Raw genomic sequence first — 8336 nt, 5'->3', positions numbered from 1 at the left:
CACCCATCTCAAGCAACCAAAATGTTGGACAAGATATGTAAAACATGGCTTTTCAGGCAACAGAGGACAGGGATAATGAATGACAGAGCAGAAATGAATAAGGTGAGTTATATGATAGCCCCAGATTACTTCTTGAGAGGCTTTCTAAGCAATAGCATGGGTTGTGGTGGGGGGCAGGTATGGGCAGAATACAGGATCTCCTTGAGTTCAGAATGGAGAGCATTTGGAATTCAGAAAGCCCAAGGCATTTCAAGCTCACAGAATACTGATTTGTAGAGAAGAGCACTGCGCAGAGAATTTCAGAGGTCCACGCAGGGTCCCGTTAGCGTCCTCACTGATGGAATAGTCCAAGATTTTGAGAAAGAAGTGGGAGCAGTTCTCAGAGCTCACATTGTGCCAGTGTTTGTATCTCATTTCTCCAGATTCTCTGACATCACCAAAGCAGCTCAAAAGCCAGCTCTGGAGTAATCAAATTGACTTCTTGTAACTTAACCATGTCTCAGATACAGATAAAGATATTTATAGGACATATAAATGAGCACACAAAAGGTGAAAATCACAACGTCTTTGTCATCTGGTCACAAATGTCTAGGCACAACAAGAAGCAGGAAAATATGACACATAATGAGAAAGTCCAATCAGTAGAAACATGCAGAAATGACAGATGACAAAATAAGTAGATCAAGACATTTAAGTAGTTATCATAATTTTAGTTATCAAAAAATTAAAAGATTGAACTTGTTAGAGGCATAGGAGACATAAGAAGACCCTACTAATTGTTCTAGAAATGAAAACTACAAAATTGAAGTTAAAAAAAAAATGCCTTGGAAGGTATTAATAGTATTTTTAAAATGTAGATGAAATCTTAATGAACTTGAAGAAGAATCAGTAGACACTATGTAAGATAAAGCACATAATTTTTTAAATAAATAATTTTTAAAAACTAAAATATGAACTCTTCACTTAACAAAACATAATATACATTATTTCAAGTGCGCATGGAACATTTACCAAGATTCAGAATCATAAAATGCTGCTGCTGCTGCTGGTAAATCGCTTCAGTCATGTCCGACTCTGTGTGACCCCATAGACGGCAGCCCACCAGGCTCCCCCATCCCTGGGATTCTCCAGGCAGGAACACTGGAGTGGGTTGCCATTTCCTTCTCCAATGCAGGAAAGTGAAAAGTGAAAGTGAAGTCGCTCAGTCCTATCCGAGTCTTAGCGACCCCATGGACTGCAGCATGCCAGGCTCCTCTGTCCATGGAATTTTCCAGGCAAGAGTACTGGAATGGGGGTGCCATTGCCTTCTCCATCATAAAATGAGCCTTATTCAATTTAAAAGAATTTAAATCATACGAAACATGCTCAATGATTGGAAAATCAACCAGATAATATATTTAGAAAACGCCCAAATGTTTGGAAACTAAATAACACATATCTAAATAACTCAAGTCAAAGAGAAATTGAAGGGAAAGTACAGAGTATGTTGAAATTAATGAAAATGAAAACAACACATCAAATTTTGTGAGATGATGATAAAGTAATGTCTGCAAAGAAATGTATAGCATTACGGGCCTCTTCTTTTATTTATATTTTTTAAAGACGATTTTAAATGACCTGAAATTCACCTAAAGAAGGAGCTTCCCTGTGTGGCACAGATGGTAAAGAATCTGCCTTCAGTGCAGGAGACCCAGGTTTGATCTTGGTCGGAAGATCCCCCGGAGAAGGGCATGGCAACCCACCTCAGTTTTCATGCCTGGAGAATGCCATGTACAGAGAAGCCTGGAGGGCTATAGTCCACAGTGTCACAAAAGAGCTGGACATGACTGAATGACTGACAGTTTCATCTTAAGAAACCAGAAAATACAGGAAAAACCTGACCTCAAAGTAAGTAGCAGAAAGTAAATTTGAACAGAAATCAATGCAGGCAAAAATAGGGAAGCAATAAAAAGCAAACAAACAAAAATCAATGAAATTTTAAAAGGATTTAAGAGAGCCAATAAAGTTTATAAATCCTAATCAGACAGATAGGGGAAAAAAATTAGAGAAAGCATAAGTTACCAAGTATTAGGAATGAGAAAGTTGCTATCCCTGTAGATTCTATAAATATTAGACGAATTCTAGGGAAATATTATAGAAAACTTTATATCAATAAATTTGAACATCTTAAATGAATGGGTAAATTCTTTGAAAGGTGAAACTAACCTGGATGACTTTATACTGAAAGATATAAGCCAGATAAAGAGAAATATTGTATGGTACCACTAGCTTTACAAATAGCTGAAGGAAGAAGAGAAGCAAAAAGCAAGGGAGAAAGGGAAGGGTACACCCAACTAAGCACAGAGTTCCAGAGAATAGAAAGGAGAGACAAGAAGGCCTTCTTCAATGAACAATGCAAAGAAACAGAGGAAAACAACAGAAGAGGAAAGACTAGAGAAATCTTCAAGAAAATTAGAAATATTAAAGGGAAATTTCATCCAAAGATGGACACAATAAAGGACAGTAATGGGAAAGGCATAATAGAAGCAGAAGAGATCAAGAAGAGATGGAAAGAATACACAGAAGAACAGTACAAAAAAAAAAAAAAAAAAAGATCTTAATGACCTTGATAACCATGATAATGTGGTCACTCACCCAGAGCCTGATAATCTGGAGTGTGAAATCAAGTGGGCCTTAGGAAGCACTTCTGTCAAAAAAGCTAGTGGAGGCAATGGAATTCCAGGAGAGCTATTTAAAATTCTAAAAAATGATGCTTTCAAAGTGCTGCCCTCCATATGTCAGCAAATTTGGAAAACCCAACAGTGACCACAGGACTGGAAAAGATCAATCCTCATCCCAGTTCCCAAGAAGGGCAGTACAAAAGAATGTTCAAACCACTGGGCAATTGCACTCATCTCCCATGCTAGTAAGGTTATTCTCAAAATTCTGCATTCTTGGCTTTAGCATTACGTGAACTGAGAACTTCCAGTTGTTCACACTGGGTTCGGAAAAGGCAGAGGAACTAGAAATCAAATTGCAAACAGTTTCTGTATCATACAGAAAGCAAGGGAATTCCAGAAAATATCTACTTTGTTTCACTGACTATGCTAATGCCTTTGACTGTGTGGATCAGAACAAACTGGAAAACTCTTAAGGAGATGGGAATATCAGCCTGTCTTACATATCTCATGAGAAACCTATATGCAGGTCAAGAAACAACAGCTAGAACCTTGTATGAAACAACTGATTGATTGGTTCAGGATTGGTAAAGGAATACGACAAGGCTGTTTATTGTCACGCTGCTGACTTAACTTATGCACAGAGTGCATCATGAGAAATGCCAGGCTGGGTGAGTTACAAGCTGGTATCAATATTGCTGGGAGAAATATCAACAACCTCAGATATGTGGAAGATACCATTCTAGTGACATAAAGGGAAGAGGAACTAAGAACCTGTTGATGAGGGTGAAGGAGGAGAGTGGAAAAGCCAGCTTAAAACTCAAGATTAAAAAAAAACTAAGATCATGGCATCTGGTATGATGGCAAATAGAAGGGGAAAATGTGGAAGCAGTGACAGATTTCCTCTTCTTGGACTCTACAATCACTGCAGATGGTGACTGCAGCCAAGAAAATAGAAGATTGCTTCATGTAAGGAAAGATTTAACAAACCTAGACAGTGTGTTAAAAAGCAAAGACATTACTTTACTGACAAAGCTTCATGTAGTCAAGGCTATAATCTTTCCAGTAGTCACCTACAGTTGTGAGAGCTGGACATAAAGAATGCAGAGCACCAAAGAATTGATGCTTTTGAACTGTGGTGCTGAGAAGACTCTTGAGAGTTTCCAGGACAGGAAGGCAATCAAATTAGTCAATCTTAAAGGAAATCAACCTTGAATATTCATTGGAAAAACTAATGCTGAAGCTGAAACTCCAATACTTGAGACACCTGATACAAACAACTAACTCATTGGAAAAGATCCTGATGCTGGAAAAGATTGATGGCAGAAGGAGAAAGAAGGCAACAGAAGATGAGATGGTTAAATGGCATTACTGATGCAATGCATATGAACTTGGGCAAACTCCAGGAGATGGTAAGGGACAGGGAAGCCTGGTGTGCTGCAGCCCATGGGGTCACAAATAGACATGACTTGGACACTGATAAACCACTTATATGTGGAACCTTTAAAAAAGCAGGGCAGTGGGAATAAAGGAAAAAAAAAAAAAAGTGAAGTTGAATTCAGAAGCAGGATAATGATGGCTTCCAGAGGCTGAGGAATGGGGGAAATGAGTAGATGGTCAAAGGGTATAAGGTGAATAAATTCTGATGATGCCTTGTGCAGCATGGCCATAAAGTTAATAATACTCTATTTCAAATTTGTTGAGAGTAAATCTTAAGCATTCTGACTAAAAACAGTAATAAATAAGTAAAAGTTAACTGTGTATAGCAACAGGTGTGTTAATTAACTTGATTGTAGGAATCATTTCACAATGTATATGTATATCAAATCATTACATTGTATGTTTAACATATATTACAATTTTGTCAATTGCACCTTAAGAAAAACTGGGAGAAAAACTAATAGATAGCTTAAATATACATGTTTGAAGGGGAATTTGTACTTACAAACCTTCACAGCACTATTCCAGATCCAGAAGCATACGTAGTGAATTCTTGCTTGTAATGTTTGTTTCAGGGAGATAGACATATGTCAAACTTCTAATATTGTATGCATTAAATTTATACAGGTTTTGTGTGCTATCTGTACTTCAGAAAAGTTGCAAAAAGAATCAACCATTTCTAAAAACAGAAAATTAAAGATTATACTCAGGTTCATGTAATTATTTTTACTTTTGACACTTAAGAGAGCAGCTTTTCCTTTTTAGTTTTCTCAGTCTGGCTTTTTCCTGAAGCTATCCATTCTCACATTTTGCAAAGTACTTAAATCTTCAATACCACCATATTTTCTGTAGTAGTCACTCAATAAAATATTTGTTGAATGAATGGTTGTTTGAATGAATGCATGGTAAACTGAAGTAAAAAAATATTCATTATGTATCTTTATTTCAAATATTGCCTTTTTTTCTTCAGTATTCTCTCACTAGGATTTTAAAATTTTATTCTGTAACACCTTTTCTTATTTGTCAAATATGGGTACATCTCCAGGGCTTACCCTTAACACAAATATTCTATTCCACTGGTTTTGGGTTACCAGACAATCTTGCATAGGATTGTGTCTCAGCTGCTATAGAGAAGCAAATGTCCACTTGGATTTTTCTTGATAAATAATTTATGTCTCATTCTTGTGTAAACCCTAGAGAACTAAACGAATTTTAAAAGCAGTTTTTTCTTGCTTTCTGAATTATTTCTCTTGTGGCTTGGCATAGGGAACATGACTTTTAGAAGTTTCAGTCTGTCTGAAAATGACATGAGTATTGTTTGAGAAAAATGTGAAATATATTTAAGTGACAATGGAATAGCAAGAAATAGTTGTTTTTCCAATTTCAGATATAATATTTCCATAAAAAACTGTGGCTGTATAGGGAGACCCAAGATGAACAGGTCATGGTGGAGAGTTCTGACAAAACATGGTCCACTGGAGAAGGGAATGGCAAACCACTTCAGTATTCTTGCCTTGAGAACCATTAACAGTATGAAAAGGAAAAAAGATAGGACACTAAAAGATGAACTCCCCAGGTCAGTAGGTGCCCAATATGCTACTGGAGAAGAGTGGAGAAATAACTCCAGAAAGAATAAAGAGATGGAGCCAAAGCAAAAACAACACCCAGTTGTGGATGTGACTGGTGATAGAAGTAAAGTATGATGCTGTAAAGAACAGTATTGCATAGGAAACTGGAATGTTAAGCCCATGAATCAAGACAAATAGGAAGTGGTCAAATGGGAGATGGCAAGAGTGAACATTGACATTTTAGGAACCAGTGATTTAAATTGAGAACTTCCCTGGTAGCTCAGACGGTAAAGCTTCTGCCGACAATGCGGGAGACTCAGGTTCAATCCCTGAGTGGGGAAGATTTCCTGGAGAAGGGAATGGCAACCCACTCCAGTATTCTTACCTGGAATACCATAGATGGAGGAGCCTGGTATGTCCATGGGGCCACAAGAGTCGGACATGACTAAGCGGAATTAAAATAGACTGGAATGGGCAAATTTAACTCAGATGACCATTATGTCTACTACTGTGGGCAAGAATCGCTTAGAAGAAATGGCGTAGCCCTCGCAGTCAACAAAATGCAGTACTTGGGTGCAATCTAAAAAAATGACGGAATGATTTCTGTTTGTTTCCAAGGCAAACCTTTCAGTATCACAGTAATACAAGTCTATGCCCCAACCAGTAACACTGAAGAAGCTGAAGTTGAACGAGTCTATGAAGACCTACAAGACCCTGTAGAACTAACCCCCCCAAAAAGATATTCTTTTCATTATAGGTGACTGGAATGCAAAAGTAGCAAGTTAAGAAATACCTGGAGTAACAGGAAAGTTTGGCCTTGGAGTGCAGAATGAAGTAGGGCAAAGGCTAACAGAGTTTTGCCAAGAGAATGCTCTGGTCACAGCAAACACGCTCTTCCAACAACACAAGAGGTGACTGCGCATGGACATCACCAGATGGTCAATACCGAAAACATATTGACTATATTCTTTGCAGCCAAAGATGGAGAAGCTCTATACAGTCAGCAAAAATAAGACCTGGAGCTGACTATGGCTCAGATCATGAACTCCTTATTGCCAAATTCAGACTTAAATTGAAGAAAGTAGGGAAAACCAGGAGACAATTCAGGTATGATCTAAAGCAAATACCTTGCAAATATACAGTGGAAGTGACAAATAGATTCAAGGGATTAGATCTGATGGACAGAATACCTGAAGAACTATGGACAGAGGTTTGTGACCTTGTACAAGAGGCAGTCATCAAGACAATCCCCAGGAAAAAGAAATCCAAAAAGGCAAAATGGTTCTCTAAGGAGGCCTTACAAACAGCTGAAAAAAGAAGAGAGGCTAAAGACAAAGGAAAAAAGAAAAGATATATCCATTTGAATGCAGGGTTCCAAAGAATTGCAAGTAGAGATAAGAAAGTCTTCCTCAGTGGTCAAATGCAAAGAAATAGAGGAAAGCAATAGAATGGGAAAGACTAGAGATCTCTTCAAGAAATTTAGAGATACCAAAGGAACATTTCATGCAAAGATGGGCTCAATAAAGGACAGAAATGGTATGGACCTAACAGAAGCAGAAGATATTAAGAAGAGGTGTCAAGAATACATAGAACAGCTATACAGAAAAGATCTTCATGACCCAGATAACCATGATGGTGTGATAACTCACCTAGAGCCAGACATCCTGGAGTCTAAAGTCAGGTAGGTGTTAAGAAGCATCACTATGAACAAAGCTAGCAGAAGTGATGGAATTCCAGCTGAACTCTGTCAAGCCTTAAAAGATGATGCTGTGAAAGTGCTGCACTCAATATATCAGCAAATTTGAAAAATTCAGCAGCGGCCACTGGACTGGGAAAGTCAGTTTTCATTCCAATCCCAAAGAAAGGCAATGTCTAAGAATGCTCAAACTGCTGCACAATTGCACTCATCTAACACACTAGCAAAGTAATACTTACAATTCTCCAAGAGAGGCTTCAACAGTACATGAACCATGAAATCCCAGATGTTCAAGCTGGATTTATAAAAGGCATCGGAACCAGAGATCAAATTGGCAACATCTGTTGGATCACTGATAAAGCAAGAGAGTTCCAAAAAAACATCTACTTCTACCTTAGTGACTCTGCCAAAGCCTTTGCCTGTGTGGATCACAACAGACTGTGGAAAATTCTTCGAGATAGGAATACCAGATCACCTTACCTGACTCTTGAGAAATCTCTATGCAGGTTAAACCAGATGTGGAACAGACCAGTTTCAAATCGGGAAAGGAGTACTTCAAGCCTGTATATTGTCACCCTGCTTATTTAACTTATATGCAGAGTACATCATACAAACTGCCAGGCTGGATGAAGCACAAGATGGAATCAAAATTGCCAGAAGAAATATCAATAACCTCAGATGTGCAGAGGACACTACCCTTATGGCAGAAAGCAAAGAAGAACTAAAGAGCCTCTTGATGAAAGTGAAAGAGGAGAGTAAAAAAGTTGGCTTCACACTCAGCATTCAAGAAACGAAAATCATGGCAACCAGTCTCATCACTTCATGGGAAATATATGGGGAAACAATGGAAACAGTGAGAGTCTTTATTTTGGGGGGCTCCAAAATCACTGCAGATGGTGACTGCAGCCCTGAAATTAAAAGATACTTGCTCCTTGGAGGAAAAGCTATGACCAACCTGGACAGAATATTAAAAAG

Source organism: Cervus elaphus, chromosome 5 (assembly GCF_910594005.1).
Source record: "Cervus elaphus chromosome 5, mCerEla1.1, whole genome shotgun sequence".
Classification (NCBI taxonomy): Eukaryota; Metazoa; Chordata; class Mammalia; order Artiodactyla; family Cervidae; genus Cervus; species Cervus elaphus.
This window is presented reverse-complemented; position numbering follows the sequence as displayed.